General features: G+C 41.8%; 1 protein-coding gene across 3 annotated transcripts in view; it reads right to left on the bottom strand.

Annotated features, from left to right (window-relative positions):
* The window catches only part of LOC140719184 (carnitine O-palmitoyltransferase 1, liver isoform-like), a 118,738-nt gene extending 106,953 nt beyond the window's left edge, over nucleotides 1-11,785 (bottom strand). For 2 of the 3 annotated variants that reach the window (XM_073033617.1, XM_073033620.1), the window contains exon 1: nucleotides 11,686-11,785. The gene's annotated coding sequence lies outside the window, so the exon portion shown is untranslated. Of the gene's footprint in view, nucleotides 1-10,516; nucleotides 10,640-11,685 lie in introns of those variants that run through there. The other variant, XM_073033618.1, reaches the window with a different exon arrangement.
* Between the last annotated feature and the right edge of the window lie 9,929 nt (nucleotides 11,786-21,714).

Below are 21,714 nucleotides of genomic sequence, written 5' to 3'. Positions count from 1 at the left end.
TCAATATTAAATAAATACTAAACATCACACTATGACTAAAAAAAGAAAGAAACAACCTAAAAAAAGAATGATCAATTTATCAAATCTCGGGAGTAGCTGGAAAAGGCTTCTTTACTTCTTCAAAACACAGCCTGTGTGATAATCCATAGCAGGGATTTTTTCTTGTTCCATCCATATTAGGCTCCTTTATGAAATAACAATCTCACAAGCAACTGATAGATTTGGGAATTATTTAGGTGGAGGGAACATGAAATACCATTTGTTCTACAGATATGTCTTCAATGCATTCCACAGCAACTGAGATAATCACGAGAAGTTTGTTGCAATTTTTAAAACACTTTCACCATGATGCAATGTCTATCAGAATTATCTCCCCCCCCCCAAATTGCTGTTCATTTTAAACACCAAATATTCTAAAGTAAATTCATCAGATGCCACTGACAAATTTACAAGTTCCTGACACAATACATTGATTCTATTTAAAGAACATCAGGGAGACTAATAAAGCCAGTACTTTTCACCTTTGAACTGAGTAGTTTCTGGGCCATTCAATGGACAGTTACAAGCCATCCACACTGCTGTAGATCTTGAATCAAGTATAAGACAGGCCAAGTAACATTGGTAGATTTTTTTCCTTCAACCTTATTAGTGAACTGTTTTTTATAAATAAAAATCCAGTGGTTTCTTGGTCACCACTAATAACACTAGCATTTTAAATGCAAAACTTATTTAATTAAAATAATTTAAATTCACCATCTGCCAAGGTATGACTTAACTTCATATCTCTGGATACTTGTCCAGTACAATAACTTTGTTATTGTATCTCAAGTCTTGGAATGAGTTTCCAATTACTGGGATTGTGCAAATGGCAGCCAACAACTGTGAAAGCCAGAAGAATTACAATCACTTCCTAATCAGAAAAATACTACCTACAAAAAGAAAACCAAAAATATCAGAAATACATTTTTAAGAGATATTTAAAAAGAGAGAATGAGCAAACTAGTTAAATTTCAAGTTTGTATTTTTATCTTTCTATTTTGGTCCATGCTCTTCATCATGTGGCACATCCCTCAAATACACTCGTAGAAATCAACTTGGATGTAATGTTTATTACATTTAATATGAACAAACTTCTCCCCAACACCACTTTATTTCTTAACTAATTTAGTCACAAATTCATTCCCTATCCACCACCGAGATACTTTTTCATTCATATTTTAATTAACTTAAGATTCAATTCATGTGTACGTGTACAGCTAATGTTATATGGGGTACAGGTAGCTTGTTTCTGCAAACATGTTTAAGGCACAAATTAAAAGAGTGATGGGATATTCTTACTTTCTTAGTGGAATACAGCTCCAACACCTACCTGGCTCAGTATACACTGGGATGGTAACAAGGGGGCGGTGTTGCTAAAATCTGCTCAGATTAATCTTCTTGACTAGTATATTGCTGGCCAAATGAAATAAACAACTTTGCTGGAAAAAAGGCAATATAAATTGCAGCATGTTTCAGTAGGGGAACAGCAATTGTAACATCACAAGGTTTAAAATAGGAAAAGGATATAAAGCCCACCAAGATGAAAATAATCACTACATGAGATCACAATTTCAATAATGTTTGCTGATACAAATTAAACTCCTTTAAGGAGATGTTTCATCTGGGGACTTTGCCATGATGGAGAAGAATAGAGAGTAAATGAGCTTCCCATGTGGCAAGAAAGATAAAGGGTTAAAAAAACAGAAAAGAAGCACGTATGATAGAGAACACAAGTGGATGACTGTATATAGTTCTGAAGGGAAGTAAAACAAAACAAAGAAAGCAAAAGAAAAAAGTAGCAGCAAACATACAGTGTCTATAAAAAGTACTCATGCCCCTTGGAAGTTTTCATGTTTTACAGCATTGAATCACGGTGGATTTAATTTTGCTTTTTTGACACTGATCAACAGAAAAAGACTCTTTTGTGTCAAAGTAAAAACAGATCTCTACAAAGTGATCTAAATTAATTACAAATATAAAACACAAAGTAATTGATTGCATAAAGATTCACTCCCTCCTTTAATATGACACACCAAATCATCAATGGAGCAGCAAACTGGTTTGAGAAATCACATAATTACTTAAATTGAGATCTGTTTTTGGAGACCTGTGTGTAGTCAAGGTGTTTCATTGATTGTAATAAATGTACACCTGTATCTGGAAGGTCCAACTGCTGGTGAATCAGTACTCTGGCAAAAACTACACCATGAAGACGAAAGAACACTCCAGACAACTCCCGAAAAGATTATTGAAAAGCACAAGTAAGGAGATGGATACAAGAAAATTTCCAAGTCACCGAATATCCCTTGGAGTACAGTTAAGTCAATCATCAAAATATTGGAAAGAATATGGCAAAGCTGTAAATCTGCCTAGAGCAGGCCATCCACCAAAACTGAGTGACTGTGCTAGAAAGTGACTAGTGAGTGAGGTCACCAAAAGACCTATGACAACTATGGTAGACATACAAGCATCAGTGATGGGAGAGACTGCACCTACAACAACTACTGCCGAAGGGTTTCCACCAGTCACAGCTTTATGAGAGAGTGGCAACGAGAAAGCCACTGCTGGAAAAAACTCACACCAGCTGGACGAAGGTTCTATGGTCTGATAAATCCAAAATTGAGCTTTTTGGCCATCAGACTGAACACTATATTTGGCATAAGCCAAATATCACACATCATCAAAAACCCACCATCCCTACTATGAAGCATGGTGGTGGCTGCATCATGCTGTGGGGATGCTTCACTGAAGCAGGCCCTGGAAGTCTTGTGAACGTAGAGGGTAAAACGAACATAGCAAAATACAGGGAAATCTTGGAGGAAAACCTGATGCAGTCTGCAAGAGAACTGCGACTTGCGAGAAGATAAATTGCGACATATTAACTTTTGTGTGGATGCCGTTGTCCCTGTTAGAACTGTTCGCTGCTATCCCAATAATAAGCCCTGGATCACTAGTCACATCAAAGGCCTCCTAAACCAGAAGAAGAGGGCCTTTAAAGATGGTGATCGGTTGGAGCTTAAAAGAGTTCAGAACTCAGAGTACAGATAAGGGGGGCAAAGGAGCAGTATAGGAGGAAGCTAGAACAAAAGCTGCAGAAAAAAAGCATGAAGGAGGTGTGGGATGGGATGAAGATCATCACCGGATGCGGTGCAAAGCGGGGGGCGAACATAAGTGGAGATGTGGAGAAAGCGAACCAGCTGAACAACTTCTTCAACAGGTTCGACAGCTCAATCTCATCCTCACCGCAGAAATCCACACCAGGCTTACTTCCCTCACAGGAAAATAGCCACTCACAGGAGACCTTGCCCACGCCCAGGATTACGGCTGCACAGGTGGAAGGTCAACTGAGGAAGATCTGTACCAGCAAGGCGGCTGGACCGGATGGAGTTTCCCCACGATTACTGAGGGCCTGTGCGACTGAGCTGGGAGAACCACTACAGCGCATCTTCAACATGAGCCTGGAGCAGAGAAGAGTACCCAGACAGTGGAAAACATCCTGTATTGTCCCGGTACCGAAGAAACCACAACCAAAGGAGTTGAATGACTTCAGACCTTGTTGCCTTGACGTCGCACGTTATGAAGACCATGGAGCGGCTGATAATACAGAATCTGAGGCCACAAACCAGGCACGCCCAGGATCCTCTTCAGTTTGCGTATAAGGAGAAGGTGGGAGTGGAGGATGCTATCACGTATTTGCTGCACAAATCACTCTCTCACCTAGAGGGGGTCAGTTGTGCTGTGAGGATTACATTCCTTGACTTCTCTAGTGCCTTTAACACCATCCAGCCCAAGATCTTAAGGCACAAACTAACGGAGATGGGAGTAGACTCTCACATGGTGGATTGGATAGTGGACTACTTGACAGATAGACCTCAGTATGTGCGGTTGGGAGACTGTAGGTCTGACATGGTGGTCAGCAGCACAGGAGCGCCGCAGGGAACCGTACTCTCTCCGGTCCTGTTCACCCTGTACACATCAGACTTCCAATATAACTCGGAGTCCTGCCATGTGCAGAAGTTCGCTGATGACACGGCCATAGTGGGGTGTGTCAGGAATGGACAGGAGGAGGAGTATAGGAAACTGATACAGGACTTTGTGATATGGTGCAACTCAAACTACCTGCGTCTCAATATCACCAAGACCAAGGAGATGGTGGTGGACTTTAGGAGATCTAGGCCTCATATGGAGCCAGTGATCATTAATGGAGAATGTGTGGAGCAGGTTAAGACCTACAAGTATCTGGGAGTACAGTTAGACGAGAAGCTAGACTGGACTGCCAACACAGATGCCTTGTGCAGGAAGGCACAGAGTCGACTGTACTTCCTTAGAAGGTTGGCGTCATTCAATGTCTGTAGTGAGATGCTGAAGATGTTCTATAGGTCAGTTGTGGAGAGCGCCCTCTTCTTTGTGGTGGTGTGTTGGGGAGGAAGCATTAAGAAGAGGGACGCCTCACGTCTTAATAAGCTGGTAAGGAAGGCGGGCTCTGTCGTGGGCAAAGTACTGGAGAGTTTAACATCGGTAGCTGAGCGAAGGGCGCTGAGTAGGCTACGGTCAATTATGGAAAACTCTGAACATCCTCTACATAGCACCATCCAGAGACAGAGAAGCAGTTTCAGCGACAGGTTACTATCGATGCAATGCTCCTCAGACAGGATGAAGAGGTCAATACTCCCTAATGCTATTAGGCTTTACAATTCTACCGCCAGGACTTAAGAACTTTTTAAAAGCTATTATTAATGCTTTTTGAGATAGTGATTTAGATGCATATCATATTTTTTACTGAGTTAAGTATTGTATGTTATTAGTTTTGCTACAACAAGTGTATGGGACATTGGAAAAAAAGTTGAATTTCCCCATGGGGATGAATAAAATATCTATCTATCTATCTATCTAGATTTGTTTTCCACTAATGCAATGATGCCAAGCATAAAGCCAAAACTACACAGGAATGGCCTAAAGACAACAAAGTTATTGCATGGACTGGCCAAGTCAGAGTCCAGACCTCAATCCAATTGAGAATTTGTGGCTGGACTTGAAAAGGGCTGTTCACTCACAATCCCTGTGTAATCTGACAGAACTTGAACAGCAAAGAAGAATTGCAGTGTCCAGAAGTGCAAAGCTGATAGAGACATTGCGATTCAATGTTGTAAAACAATAAACATGAAAACATCTGGGGGGTGGGGGGGGTTAATTCTTTTTATAGGCATTGTAAATTAATTCCAAAAATATTCCACTGGCAAGTGAGCAGGAAAAAGGTTGCAAGAGTAGACATGGGACCAACTAGAGACCAAATGTGAAATCTACAACAGTTCTAGACACAATAATCAAGAATAAAATTAGAAGTCACTTGTTGACAGGCAAATTGCAAGCAAATTGTTGACTGACTGGATAAAGCTAATGTGCATTTTTTAGAGACAAATTGTATGTAACTGAATTTAATAGTGCTTTAATGGAATAATAGCCAATAGAGATGCAGTGAGGTGTCCTACATGCTACTTGCTAAAGGTGTCCCATACAGTATCATACAATAAGATTGTTAGCAATACTGAAGGCCAAAACATAACAGTCTGCAGTAGAAAACATTGAAAATGCAGGAGGATATAGGCAGTATAATCAATGGATAGGTATTATAAGACTTTTGCTTTTTTCAATATATATTAACCATTTGTCTATATAGGGTGTAGTATCAAAATCAGATAATGACACAATGTGGAAGTATGAGAAAGGAAGTGATAGCTTTCATTTAAACAGGCAAGTGAAATGGGCATGAAATTTAATGTTGGAATATCTTAAGTATTAATCTTTGACAGGAAAAACAAGAAAATCCAGTAAGTAAAAGGGAGGCATAAATGTAAAAGGGATACACAAAACAATTAAGTATACATATGCAGTTTATTAAAATGTAGCAGAGCAGGTTGAGTAGAAAAAAATACTTGCATTTCATAAACAAAATACACTAGAAAAGGAACTTACAATGAATCGTATACAATGTTGGTTCAGCCACAGATGGAATACTTTCTCCAGTTCTGAGGACAAACAGCAATAACCAATAACATTCTTATACAGAATAGATCATCCCCCCACTCCTCAACATCTCTGCTCTTATTCCAAATTCTGTGAAGTGGAAGTCCCATTTCCCCAAACTCGTAACTGCCTATACTCCTGATGATCCTGACACAAACCTTCAATTATTCCTAGCCTCCCCTAATTAATACAATCCCACAAAGCCATTAAGGCCCAAACTCCAAGCCACAGCTGTGACACTCCATTCTTGACCACTTGTCAATCCAGCTCATATACTATTCTGATCTTCACATCACCCCCAACAGCCATATGAATGGTAGTACAAATGGTACAAAATCATTGCCATCAGAATGCAACAAAATGGAATACTTACCTCATCCAAAAATGTGCACTAATACCTTACACTCACAGCTCTACAGACACTGAAATGCCTAAGTCAAAGTTCAATAACACACAAAATTTAAATGTCAAAAATTAACAAACTCTGTAAATCTTTGTTTTGGACAGGACTCCTGTTTGGAATACCTTTTAATCCAAGACAAATATTTTCCACTTACTGATAACTAATGCATCCACTTCTCTCCTCGCTTCATTCAACATCCCGGTAAGTCAAAGTGTCATGAAACAAGCCTCTGTACACGTTAGCAAATATGTCTGAATAACACCAAACTTCATTTAACTCTGAAATAAAAATCACCTGTTGCGCTTTGATTTGATCCATGCTTCAGAGTTCTACTTCCTCCTCATTGACTCTTGTATTTTGCATTGCATAAAAACTGAAATTAATCTCTGCATACTGGAGTCAGAATTATTGATATATATTAAAAATGTTCCCAATACTCTCTTCTGGGTTCCATTAGATTGAAAAACAATCAGTTAGTATAGGAAAAGGTTGTTAAAAATGCATCTTGTGTAAATTTTACAGAAGATGGGATTTAGAGGATTTAGAATTTCTGAAGGTTTATTTTTGGAATAAGTAAGTTACAGAGGGACCCAGTAATAAGAATACAGATTCAACAGTAAATCTCAAAATAGAATTTCAGGGATATTTGAAATTTAGAGATATTGCCAAACTGTGTAGAAAGAGAAGAGCAACATTATTGAATAATTTTAAAAGAGCTTTCAGAAGTACAATAAAAACAAATGTCTTTCTTCTGTACAAAGGTAAAGAAACCTTGTGGAGATTTTATTGAGATTATGCTGCAGATGTTATGTAGCACTATTTTCATCCCCAGGAGATGGAAAATACACATCGCATCTGCAGTGCATCAGCAGTGGAATGGTTAATGTACCGGATGGTGCATCTGCAGATTTTCTCTTGTTTGGGGTACCAATTAAGCAAGTTGCTTGCCCTACATGCTGTTGGGCTTCTTGAATGAATGTCTTCCTAACAATTTAAGTGTAGCATCTTCCATCACTCTCCCCATTTGCTTTATAGATTTGTTAAGTTTTTAGCATGTCAGTAGGTGAGTCATTCATTTCAGGACACCCAGCCTCTGGTCTGCTGATGTAGCCAGAATATGTGTCTTCTCCAGTTGAATCTCTGGTTAATGGCAATTTACCAGAATGTTGATGTTGGGAACTCAGCAGTGGTAATGTTACAAATATGTGATTAGACTGTCTTGTTGGAGATAGATAACAATGCATGAATTTGCATAAGTTCCATCAAAACAATGGAGAGGATGGGAGTTTGGTTGTGACTCCTAGCATAGTAGTGCTCAGCAACAGCAAGGTTGGATTTTGCAGATTTGCTGTATTTTTTCCCTAGGGTCTTCAAATGACTGTTGTAGATGAAACATGACTAGAGGAGGGAGGGGAACACCGTTGCGTGCTAGATCATGTACTTTGTGCAAAGGTTTTTACTAGTTCCCAGCACAACAGCCCAAACAGACGTCTTGCTTAAAGTGTAGCACCTGTGAGTTGCTGGACTAAAGAATAATGAGTATAATTGTGAATCAGTGCTCTGGGTCAACTGAGGGAAAAAAGTATATATGCCAAAACTGATTTCTCTTTGCTAGAGAGCACAGAACTAAAGGCTGTTTCAGAATAAGGGACTGTCTATTCATATGTGTTAATAGTTCCTTAGAGAATGTATTTAAAGCCTTCGGAATTCTCTACTTCAAAGGACTCTGGATTTCCAGTTCTTCAATATATACATGACAGAGATTAACAGGCATGGTAAATCATGTTAAGTTGTCAGCCACAGATGGCAAAGCAAGCTTGAGAGGCCATGTAGACTAACTGGCCTCCATTTTTTTTCCTATGGGTACTTCAAGTTAAAATACATTTTTCATGATATTCAAAACCTGACCTATTAATTCACTCAATACAAATCCTAGGCCAAAAGGGTCCATTTGAAGATCAAGATCTTGTACTTTGCACAAAATATATGATCTACCATGCAGCAGTGTTCCCTCCCCTCCCTCCTCTGGCCACATTTCATCTATAGCAGTCATCTGAAGATCCTAGAAAAAAAATATAGCCAATCTGCAAAATCCAACATTACTGTGGGAGAACCTTTCATTCAGAGAGAAAAGTAAAATCAAAATTCAACACTCTCAGATGCAATTCTTATTTTCAAGTATTAAATGGTGTTGGAACAGGATTGTTTTGCACAAATTGTTAAGAGCACCAAATTTCTTGGTGTTCACCTGGCGGAGAATCTCACCTGGTCCCTCAACACCAGCTCCATAGCAAAGAAAGCCCAGCAGTGTCTCTACTTTCTGAGAAGGCTGAGGAAAGTCCATCTCCCACCCCCCCCCCCCCCCCCCATCCTCATCACATTCTACAGTGGTTGTATTGAGAGCATCCTGAGCAGCTGCATCACTGCCTGGTCCGGAAATTGTACCATTTCGGATCGCAAGACCCTGCAGCAGATAGTGAGGACAGCTGAGAAGATCATCAGGGTCTCTCTTCCCGCCATCACGGATATTTACACTACACTCTGCATCCGCAAAGGAAACAGCATTATGAAGGACCCCATGCACCCCTCATACAATCTCTTCTCCCTCCTGCCGCCTGGGAAAAAGCACCGAAGCATTCTGGCTCTCACGACCAGACTATGTAACAGTTTCTTCCCCCAAGCTATCAGACTCCTCAATTCCCAGAGCCTGGACTGACACCTTGCCCTATTGTCCTGTTTATTATTCATTGTAATGTCTGCACTGTTTTGTGCACTTTATGCAGTCCTGGGTAGGTGTAATTCTGGTTAGAGTTAGAGGGTAGGTCTAGTGTAGTTGTGTGTTTTTTTTTCTGTGTTGTTTTTTTACGTAGTTCAGTCTAGTTTTTTGTACTGTGTCATGTAACACCACGTTCCTGAAAACGTTGTCTCATTTTTACTGTGTACTGTACCAGCAGTTATAGTCGAAATGACAATAAAAGTGACTTGACTTGAAATGCAAAATAAAATTCTGAAAAATCAATACATTACAGGGGTTGAAAATCTTAAATAAAAATAAACAGATCAGATAACATCTGTATAGAGAGAGAAAAGTTTAGATATTCAGTTCAAATTGAACCATTATTTCATTCTACAATCCTCTCCCCACGTCCACAGATGTTGCTTGACCCAAGTTCCTCCAAATGCCAGTATCTGCATTTCTTCCCTCGCCAATCTTTCGATGCCATTGCCTAGTCTGTTCCTACAATTACACCAAAGATCTACTTTGCCAAGTTACTATGATCATCAGCTGCAAGAAGAAAGGAAAGCTTAGGCACAAGGCAGTGGCACTACTGGGGGGAGGGGGGGAGCTCCCTCTCTGCTAATGTTTACAGCACCCAACACAGCCATACATGGTTGACAGCATGCCTGCAGGCTCACACCCTAGCTATCCCATAGATTTTGCCCACACCCACCAACAGGCTAAATTACTTTTAGTGTCCTCTTAACTTCTCTGAAGTCTGATAAAAATTTTATCATCCCAGTAGAAGACAGCATTTCAATTAAAGTTTTCATTCCAGTTCACAGCAAGTTGTCATCGGTTGGCATATTGGATGCACATATCCTATTTTCATGAAATTAAACTGGTAATTTGGAAGTTACTATGCCTGAAGAAAACTGGGAAAAAACTAGATTTTAGGTACATTTAAAATAAATTCACTGAACAATTTTCTCGAGCTACAATCCATGATTAGAAAAATTGCAATCACATTCCCAGATATACTAATCAAATTTAAATTTCGCCATTACAATAGGTCCAAGATGTTCCTCAGTGTAATGCCTCATACTATATAGAAACAGGGCTTGCTGCATGATTTACCCTCCACTCCCTCTAAACTAACCATACTTCCACAGCTTTCTTCACATGTATTTATCCAACTTCCTCTTAGTGCATCTATATTGTTTGCCTATATCCTTAATCCCTGATGCTAGTTCCACATTTACAATAACCTGTAAGTAAATAAGTTCCTTATGAATTCACCCAGAATACACACACAAACTTAGGAAACATACCTGTAAGTTTCGTCTTCTCTCTTCCTCATGAGGCACTTATCCGTCTGTTCTTTATTCCTCTAACTGTCTCCACTGTAACTTCCACCTCCCTCACGGATGGCACAGACTCCTCTCCCTCAGCTGGTGACGTATAACCTCAGTCACCCCTCTGTCTGTGACTCACATCCTCACCTCTGTGACCAAATTTTGCAACACTCCTGAGCCAGTGATAAGCCTCCTGATTATTTCTTTCAGTAATAAGTTATCTCTTGTTACTGCTCTCAGTCTGCAATTTGTCCCACATCTCTCCAGCTTATGAAGCCCATGGTTAATAGCTCCCCTTTTGTTATCTTGGGCTCTCCATACTTTGCCACTTTTTCATTACTCTTAAAATACCCAAGTTTTCCTTTAGTTTTTCTGCTTTTTCTGTCCCTGCAATGAATAACATCATTTTCTCAATTCATCCACAGACTCCAACCATGACTGACCACAACTTATCCCCGCTATAGAACTTTGTTATTCTTAATGCCCTACTATACACTTTGACATCATTTGCTTTCTCTATGACACAACTCATTATGCCTTCCTATTGCTTTATCACTCTCCATCCTGTCATATAGCATGGAAAAGGGCTTTCAGCTCAACTCATCCATGTTGCGTTGCCCATTGAACTGGTCCCATCTGCCCACATTTGGCCCAGTGCCATGTAAACCTTTACTGTCCATGTACCTATTTAAATAGATGGGTTTTAAAAGTTCCTAACATGCCTCCCTCAACCACTATTTCTGGCAGCTCATTCAGACGATGAGGGTGCCCCTGATGTCCCTTTCAAATCAACTATGTTCCTGGGAATGAAGTCTTAATCCATGTAACCTCTCATTGTAACTCATCCCCAAATACAAAGCAACATCCTAGTGAACCTTATGTGATACCACCCGTTCTGTTAAATGGATGTGTACCCATTTCTTCCTGATTAACTCCCACTTTCTCAAAGCCTTTGACCACAATTGCCTTATCGCTCAATTTTCGACGAATAGGATTGATAGCTCTCTTGTAGCCACTTGCCCCGCCCTTTAGCCGGTCCCCTATCGCATCACCATCCTTTACCATTCCACAGTCATTGTGCCAGCTTATCCGGTGCCCTTCCCCACGGTTTTGCCCGTCCACCTCGCCGCCCCGATGAGACTCACCCGCAGCAAACGTCCACCTCGTCCCGCGTCCGACTCCCCGCTCGAGCGCCGCGACTCGGCGCTGCTGACGTCGGCGGGAGGCGCGAGCACGAGCGCGGTGGGCGGAGCGTACTCGCGAGCGCGCAGGCGCAGGCGCTGACCGAGAGGGCGTGTGGGCTTCCGAGAGGGCGCTGCCGCGGGTTGCTGAGGAGAAAACGAGGTGGGGAGTGGGAATGTCCCGAAGTGAAGCACAGACATCCTCACCGCGGCTCTACCGAATGAAGAGACGGATCTAACGGCAGTCTTGGATTGCGATCGTTGCCCGCAGAGGGCGGGGGCCTGTCTCCGGCCGGAGGCCATTTGCCGCCAACTATCAAGCGCACTCCTAACATCCATCCATTGTTTTTCTTTTCTTGGAAAACTGATTCGTCTCACAGAGTAATCTATTAGTCTAACATTTGACACGATTCTAATTCTCCAAAGTCCTCTTAGATGGAGAATATCTGAATGAAGAAATTGCTCCTACTTCAGTTTAACATTACTTTTTGTTTTATTTCTAGTTCATTAACCAGGGAATCATCCTGACCAAACAACCTATTCAAGGTTGAGGGTTTCAACCACCCAACAGATGCTGCCCCGGCGCCCCTGAGTTCCTCCAGCAGGTTGTTTCTCATTCAAGATTACAGCATCTGCTGTCTTTTATGCCTTCACCTCCTCCAAGAATGTTGTATGTGTCAAAAGGCTGCTTGTCATTATTCCTAAGATCAGAGACATACAGCTGCACAACTCATGGACCAGCCAGTCAGTTGAATCCAGTGCAGCCCCAGTAGGTTTAGCCAAGGAAACTAAAATTACATAAAGTTTGCAGGCGTAGTCTTGCCCGGCGGAGCTGTTCTCACTGACAGGAGAAGGGGCAAAGGCAGGCCACTAGCACCTTAAAACCAGTTGCTCCGGGCAGATAGGGCTCATTAACCATGGATGGTAGCTCATCTAGGAGAGGGAAACTCTGCTTACAAACCTCCACCGCCTTGCGACTATACCCGCTCACGGGAAAGACTTCAGGACTAAACCCCAAGGAAAAATCTAGAGTCAGAGTCCCAAAGGCGGCTGACTTCTGTACCCAGCACTGGCACAGCAACTCCTGCGATGCTGCTGACACCAAACTGTATCGACTTTCATCGTTCCTTTGGTCCTGTCATCAGCATGGGGCGGGGTCCCACTGCATGGGCAACAGATGGATCTCCATATCAACTCTGCCCTGGCTTGCGCCCTGGAGAGGCCACACCAGCTTCACTTTATAGTGCCAGACAAACATGGGAAGCGGCAGTTACCGGTTATAAGTTATAATGCTTGATTGGCATAGAGCATGGCACCAGGGGTTGCTTACAACGGTGGGAGAGACCATCGTGTTTCACTGGACAGCTACCGCTTGCCTCAAGCTGGGCAGCCCCCAGCCAATAAGGTGCAGTCCTGCCACAGTCAGTCTTTCTCATTGGCTGCATGGGAATAATGGATTATTCCACGAAGAGCTGACTGTAACTACTGCACCAGACAAGAAAGAAAACAAATCAGACTACTACCCTCAAGGTGGGATGTTGTAATGACTGCACAATGATGACTGAAATTGACCAAAACCTCAAGGTTATCAAAGATGCACGAACAACAGTGGTCATTAACGATGAGCTACTAAGGCTCAAGGTAGATATAGCTGCCTTACAAGAAACATGTTTGCCGAATTCAGGTACACTGAAGGAAAGGGACTACACATTTTTCTGGCAGGGAAAGAACCAAGGCAAATCCCGAGAGCATGGAGTGGGTTTTGCCATTAGGAACTCCTTGTTGCAAATGGTGGAGCCACCAGAAGATGGATCAGAACAACTTAAGACTCTCCCTACACACCAGTCATGGCCCAGTATCTTTCATCAGTGTGTATGCCCCTACCTTGAACTCCACCTCTGAGGCAAAAGACATGTTCTATGACAAATCAAAAGCTGTTGTCAGGAATATTCCCAGTGATGAGCACCTCGTACTCCTTGGTGACTTCAACGCCAGAGTGGGAGCTGATAACGATTCCTGGCCCTCTTGTCTTGGCCACTTTGGAATTGGCAAAATAAATGACAATGAACAACGTCTCCTGGAGTTCTTCTCCTATCATGGTCTGTGTGTAACTAACTCCTACTTTAAGATGAAGTCGCAGTACAAGGTCTCATGGCGACATCCATCATCTAAACACTGGCACCAACTAGACATAATCATCACTAGGCGCTCTTTCATCAACTCTGTACTAATCATCCGCTCATACCACAGTGCAGACTGCAATATGGATCGTGTTTTAGTATGCTGCAAGATCAAACTACGTCCGAAGAAAATCCACCACTCCAAACGAACTGGTAAACCTCGCATCAACACAGAGATGAAACAGTCAGAAAAGGTTGCCCAGTTTGCCAAGTCAGTACAGAGTGCTTTGACTACCTCTTCACAAGGAGATACTGCAACAGAACAATGGTCATACCTTCACGACACCATCCATGAATCAGCACCCCCTATCTTTGGAAGAAAGACCACAAAGAGCAGTGACAGGTTTGAGGCAAAGTCCAACATCATGACTCCTGTTATCGAAGCCAAGTGTGCAGCTCTCACAGAGTACAAGCGCTCAGCATCCGACCAAACACTCCAGGCTCTTCGAGCTGCTAGAAGCAAAGTGCAACAGACTGCAAAGCAGTGATTAATGAGTACTGGCTCCAGCTCAGTGAGGACATTCAGACAGCAGCTGTGACAGGCAACATCAGATTGATGTATGATGGTATCAAGAAGGCCCTTGGCCCATCTTAGAGCAAGACAGCACCCTTGAAGTCATTCAGTGGTGAAATAATCACCGATAAATGCAAGCAGATGGAATACTGGGTAGAACTCTACTCTGAGCTCTACTCAAGGGAAAATATTGTTGTTAGCTCAGCCATTGATGCCATTGATTGTCTACCAGTCATGGATGAACTCGACTCCGAACCAACCATTGAGGACCTCAGCAAGGCAATTGACAGTCTGGCCCCACGGAAAGCTCCTGGCAATGATGGGATTCCTCCAGACCTGATCAACACTGCAAGAGCTCACTCCTCCAAAAAGGTCCTCTGTTAGTGCTGGAAGGAAGGAGCTGTACCACAGGATATGCGCGGCTCCAAAATCATCACTTTGTACAAGAACAAGGGTGATAGGAGTGACTGCAACAACTACAGGGGTATCTCCCTGCTGAGTATTGTCGACTGGTATGGTAGACTGGCAGAACGAGTCTACCCCGAGTCCCAATGTGGTTTTCGCACAAGGAGGTCAACTGTTGACATGATTTTCTCACTTCGTCAACTCCAGGAGAAGTGCAGGGAACAACAGAAACCCCTCTATGTCGCTTTCATTGGTTTGCCCAAGGCATTCGACCTTGTCGGATGAGCTCTTTCAGGTTCTCCTCAGGATTGGCTGTGCCCTGAAACTCCAAAGTGTCATCAAGTCATTCCATGATGACATGAGGGCTACTGTTCAGTACAATAGCAGCTCATCAGAACCCTTCGCTATTCGTAGTGGAGTCAAACAAAGATGCGTGTTGGCCCAACATTATTCGGCATCTTCTCTATGCTATTAAAGCACACGTTTGGGACGTCGACAGAAGGCATCTACATGCACACCAGGTCTGATGGGCGGCTGTTCCACCCTGCGCGCCTGAGAGCAAGAACAAAGGTGCAAAAGATCTAAATACGTGACATGCTCTTTGCTGATGACGCTGCTATAACCTTGCACACCAAACAGCAACTACAAACTCCCATGGACCGCTTCTCTAAGGCATGCAGGGACTTTGGGCTTACCATCAGCCTAAAGAAAACAAATGTCCTTGCCCAGAATGTAGTGGAGACACCAGTCATTACCATCGACAATTATGATCTAGAAGTGGTCCGCAAGTTCACATACTTGGGGTCGACCATTAGCGACACACTCTCCCTCGATGCTGAAATCAATAGGCGTATCGGCAAAGCAACATCGATCCTTGCTCGACTCTCCTTGCAGGTCTAGGAGAATCCGAAACTTGCTACAAAGACCAAGACTGCCTTGTACAATGCATGCATTATCAGCACCCTCCTGTATGGTAGCGAGACTTGGACCATCTACTTCAAGCAGGAGAGAAAACTCAATATATTGTTTTTGCCTGTGCAGCCTTTGCCACATCTTTGGCATTACCTGGAGAGACAAAGTCCCAAACTCAGGTCCTCTCCCACGCTGGACTTCCCACAATGTCCACGTTTTCAAGACAACACAGATTGCGCTGGCTGGGCCACATCGGTTGTATGAAGGATGGTAGACTGCCAAAGGACATCCCCTACAGACAACTAGCAACAGGCAAGAGGAACATTTGCTTCAAGGACTTCTGCAAGCGCAACATGAAAGCCTTAAAAATCAACACAGAGTGCTAGGAGGATACAGCAGATGACCGCAACAAATGGCTAGGTACTCTTCAGCAACACCTAGAGCAAGGCGAAAGAGTGATCTCGAGTCAGTTTGAGGAGCAGAGAGCTAAACGGAGAGCACAGCAGACAAAAGTTCTACGATGCCCTACACATGCAACAACTGTGGCAGAGTCTACCGTTCTAGGATCAGCCTCTATAGCCACAGTCAATGCTGCTCAACAAACCAGTGACTACCAGAGGCGCAGTACCCATGGTCGACTACGACCCACGGAGGCCACAAGTCTTACCACGGGGCCTACGTAATTATAGTAAGACTTCTTTATCCCTGTCCTGAGTAAAGGAATGAAAGCAGTAAATCCTTCAAGTAAATCCCAATTGTCTGTTGCACCTGAATGTTAGTTTTATGTGATTTACAGGACCTTACCAAAACCTTTTTGGAAATCCAAATGCAACACATCCACTGGCACATCCTCGTCTATTAGATACAAACTTCAATAATTCCAACAAATCAGTCAAAATGATTTCCCATTGAGTCCTTTAGATTGTTCTTTCAATAAGATCACCTTTCATTTCCCTTCAGCTCTATGAGTAAAGGACCAGTCTGCTCCACCTTTTCTCAACAGCTGACTGAATAATTCCAGAAATCAACCTAGTGAAAGCAGGCCATGCCTGTAGAGAAATAAAACCTTCAGTGAAGACTAATCAATCTGAAGTATTAATGTTATTTTCTTCTCCATAGATACCACCTAACCTACTGAGTATTTCTTTCATTTCCAGCAAAAATTTTGTTGTTGAATAACAGTTGACGCTGCTGAAGCAAATTTGGGCATGGTGCCTTGCTGTGAACAACTCGTAACTTCACAAGGGACGACTACTGGAAAGTATTAAGGGAAATGTGTGTCCTTTATTGATGTCGGCATCCTGTTTTCATTAGACAATGGGCATGCCATTATAATAATTATAACTCTTCAGGACGATCATCACATCCTTCCCGTTGTATGACAACACAATCAGTAAGCAGCATCCCAGCTTCTAACTACTAAATCAGTAACTGTTTGAGACATATGCTGTTGGTCTGCCTGTGATCATGATCTGGGAGCCTGCAAATTGACAGTTCTACAGTTCAATAAGGAGAGCTTTCATAGTTGCATGAAGTCTGATGGGTGGAAATGTAGAGTTTCTACAAACAGCCAAGCACATCTATAGATTGACAGAAACTTACTGCAAACAGGTATCTTCAGATCCAATAGTGGACAAAAATTACTGTAGACAGCAGCTGGATATCCCATTGGTGAACAAATTGAGTTTCCACAAATGAGATTGTAGAGGTCCCTCACATGAGCAGGTTAAGCTCATACAGAATGTAAGATCCTGTCTTCAAGAAATGGGAGCAGCTCAATGGAGTAAAAAGATTAAAAGGGTAAAAAGATCCATGGCAAGAAATTTGGTCTTAAATATCAGCACTTTGAGATCCAGGTTATAAATTGTTCAGATCCTTGCCTACCGGCAGAGAGGGAAATACTTTTTACAGACAATGAGACAATAGTGGGAACAATACGGCTTTCCCAGTAAAACTGAAATCTTTAGAGCAACTTGTTGCTTTTAGAAGAAAATAATGAGATTCACATTATTTAGCTATTCAAGGTGAATTCTGTGCCTATATATTTACAATAGAATTTGTCAATTTCTTTGTAGTTGAGTCATGGAGAGCAATTGAGTACTTTCAAAATTGATTGTTGCAGAGTAGAGCCTCTCATCACTTTTCTGGATGATAAAAGAAACAACAGACCCTGGGCTGGCTTCATCTGGAATACATTTGGAGCCTGTGATCATTACAAATGTCCACCAAGTAAGTGCTTGCTGCCCATCTGTACCCATAGAGGAACAGCCTAACATTTAATTCTGAGGTGATAGCTATCGCCTGTACACCAGTTTATAATTGGTTTTATAGAGTAGAATTCCCAGATTTATACCTGCAAACACAAGGAAATCTGCAGATGCTGGAAATTCAAACAACACACACAAAATGCTGGTGGAACACAGCAGGCCAGGCGCATCTATAAGGGGAAGCACTGTTGACGTTTCGGGCCGAGACCCTTCGTCCTGACAAAGGGTCTCAGCCCGAAACGTCGACAGCGCTTCTCTTTATAGATGCTGCCTGGCCTGCTGTGTTCCACCAGCATTTTGTATGTGTTGTTTATAACTGCAATGTTGGTTGGCTTATTAAGCAAAATTGGGCTGGAAAGGCTTGAACTTGCAGGAGTTTCGAATAGTGATGGGAACTTGATTGGAACAAATAAGATCCCAAAGGCTCTTGCTGAAGGGGAGCTAGCAATCAATGTTCAAGATTAAGGTGTAGCCCATTTAAGATAGAAATAGGGCATTTTTTTATGGCCCTCAGGTTAGTGGAAGCAGTCTTTAAATATTTTTTGGACAGAGTTTGGTAGATCTAATTTGATAAACATGGGGTTAACAAGTTTTCAGAGAATATGCAGGAATGTGAACTTGTGGGTATAGTCAGATCTGCCATGATCAAGCCTAAGGGGCCAAGAGTCCCATTCCTTCTAGTTTTTCTGTTCATAGAATGTAGAAAAGTACAGCACTGGACAAATTATGCAGCTCTGACATTGTGCTGATCTTGATGGCTCTTAAACTCCACCAAACTGTGTTTCCACTACTTCCACTAGTAACACATTCCAGATACCCACCATTCCCTGCATAATAAAAGTTGCCCCACACATCCCCTTTGAACTTCACCCCAAACTTGACATATGACATTTCTACTCCACAGACGAGATTCTGACTGTCTACCTGACATATGTCTCATAATTTTAAAAAATCTGGTTTCCCTCTGTCATCCACTATCTATCTCCCTGAAATTACTCTGTCCCAACCCTGTTTGCATTATGTAAGTTTTACAAAATGCATTGCAATTACTTACCCAGGATACTTCAACAGAAAGGGTTAGGAATCTAACTTATGGCAACAATGGACAACTTTGAGAGAGGAGGCAGTGAGTACAGGTTTGAGGCAGTTGTATTTGAATGCATGAGGTATATGTAACAAGGGAAAGAAGTTTACTGCACAGATGGAAATTGTCTTGTATAACATGGACATCATAAAAATGTGGCTGAAAGAGGATGAGGGCTAGGAGTTAAATCTAGGATATGCATGCTATCAAAAAAGGCAAGTGGGCAGGGATGGTCTTGTTGGTAAAAGATGAAATTAAATCAATAGCAAGATCAAAATAGGATCAGAAGATATAGAACCTTTCTCAGTAAAGCAAAGGTAATAGCTCCCTAATGGGAGTTATTTGCAGGCCAGTCAAGCTGTGGGTACAAAATACACCAAGAAATAGCAAAATTGCACAAGGAAGACAATGTTACAGAGATCTTAGGGGACTTCAAAATCCAATAGACTGGAAAGTATAGTTAGCAGTTGGCACAAAGAGAGGAACTTATGGAACTCTACGAGATTACTTTTATAGCAGCTTGCGGTAGAGCCCACTGAGGAACAGGCACATCTCACAGGAAGTGAATGCCACTCACTGGCTGCCAGTTGAGCCCTTCAGTAAACCAGCAGACTCTGGAAAAAGGAACAGCCTTACCTTGCTGTACTTTAATGCTGCCCGTCATCTGGTTTTCTGGTTTTAGATGGCATTGTTGAGGGCAAGTGACCAAACAAGATAATACAACTAAATATTTGATTAATAACACTTTTTCTGTGAAACAATTATGGTAACCAATCACCACAAACAACAAAAAGGCAATCAAAGCAAGGCTGAGTAAATGGTTGAAGCATGCAGGTGCAAAGCAAAGTCGAGGCATATTCAAGGAGAAGTTGAGGCATATTTGAGGCGAAGTCAAGACAAGTAGAGCAGAGAAAAGTCAAGTTCAGGACTCTTTCACCTAAACCGAGAGCGAGGTTTGATCAATCTAAGTGCCGGATCAATTTGGAAAGGTCGGGTACAGTCCAAAACATGGCAGCGGCACCAGGCCCAGAGCGTGTTGATACAACAGGGCCCAGGTCCCAGAGTGAGGAACAATACGATGTCTAGACAAGTGAAATGTGGGGCCAGATGGATTGAAAAGGCAGGGTGCTTGGACCAGAGGTGAGGGTCAGGCTGTTCTGCTCACTGCTTCGTGGCATTTAGAAACGTAGAAAACCTACAGCACAATACAGACACTTTGGCCCACAAAACTGTGCTGAACATGTCCTTCCCTTAGAAATTACCTAGGGTTACCCGTAGCCCTCTTTTTCTGAGCTCCACGTACATGTCCAGGAGTCTCTTAAAAGACCCTATCGTATCTACCTCCACCACTGTCGCCGTCAGCCCATTCCACGCACTCACCACTTACCCCTGACATCTCCTCTGTACCTACTCCCCAGCACCTTAGATAGATAGATAGATAGATACTTTATTCATCCCCATGGGGAAATTCAACTTTTTTCCAATGTCCCATACACTTGTTGTAGCAAAACTAATTACATACAATACTTAACTCAGTAAAAAATATGATATGCATCTAAATCACTCTCTCAAAAAGCATTAATAATAGCTTTTAAAAGGTTCTTAAGTCCTGGCGGTTGAATTGTAAAGCCTAATGGCATTGGCCTTAAACCTGTGTCCTTTTGTAGCAACCATTTCAGCCCTGGGAAAAAGCCTTAGACTATCCACACGATCAATGCCTCTCATCATCTTGTACACCTCTATCAGGTCACCTCTCTTTTCTTTCTTTTTCAATATTTTTATTGATTTCTTACAAAAAGAATACTGAGTACAGGAGGATATATATCATATATCAATTACAATATATTTAAATAACACATAGTCACATTACCCTGTATTCATGTAAATTAAATTGAATCATAATATTGAAAAGTAATAATTTTATTATACAAAAAATCTAAACCCACTACCAAGGAAAGCTGTTTGGTAAAGAAAAATGGAAAAAATTCCTTATCATATCATAAAACATATCATTAGCCAACATCTGTACTTGATAACACATCAAAGATTTTGAAAATAATTCAAAAAAGGTCCCTACAATTTTAGAAAGACTTGTTTCAGAAATTGAACAACGGATCTTCTCTAAATTTAAGCATGACATAACATCGCTTAGCCATTGAGCATGAGTAGGCGGAGCAACATACTTCAACAATGCCCTCCTAGCTATAAGAGAAATAAAAGCCAAAATGTGCAAATCAGGTGTCTCCAAGATAATATCTCTTCCTCCAACAATACCAACTTAGGCAGTCAAAGGGTTGGGTTTAAAATTTACTTTAAAAAGTACAGAAAAAGTTTGAAATACTTCCTTCCAGTATTTTTCAAGGCTTGGACAAGTCCAGAACACATGAATTAATGAAGCCTCTTCATTGTTACATCTGTCACAATAGGGAGATATATCCGAATAAAAACGAGACATCTTATCTTTAGTCATGTGGGCCTTATGGCCCACTTTAAATTGTAGGAGGGAGTGATGGGCACACAACGATGAGGTATTAACCAATTTAAAAATCTCATTCCAAGTTTCCGCAAAAATTGAAGTCTATAAATCTTGTTTTCAGAGATTTTTAATTTTGTCTAAAGGAATGTTTCTCA

This window comes from Hemitrygon akajei, chromosome 31, assembly GCF_048418815.1.
Source record: "Hemitrygon akajei chromosome 31, sHemAka1.3, whole genome shotgun sequence".
NCBI classification, from domain to species: Eukaryota; Metazoa; Chordata; class Chondrichthyes; order Myliobatiformes; family Dasyatidae; genus Hemitrygon; species Hemitrygon akajei.
This window is presented reverse-complemented; position numbering and strand designations above follow the sequence as displayed.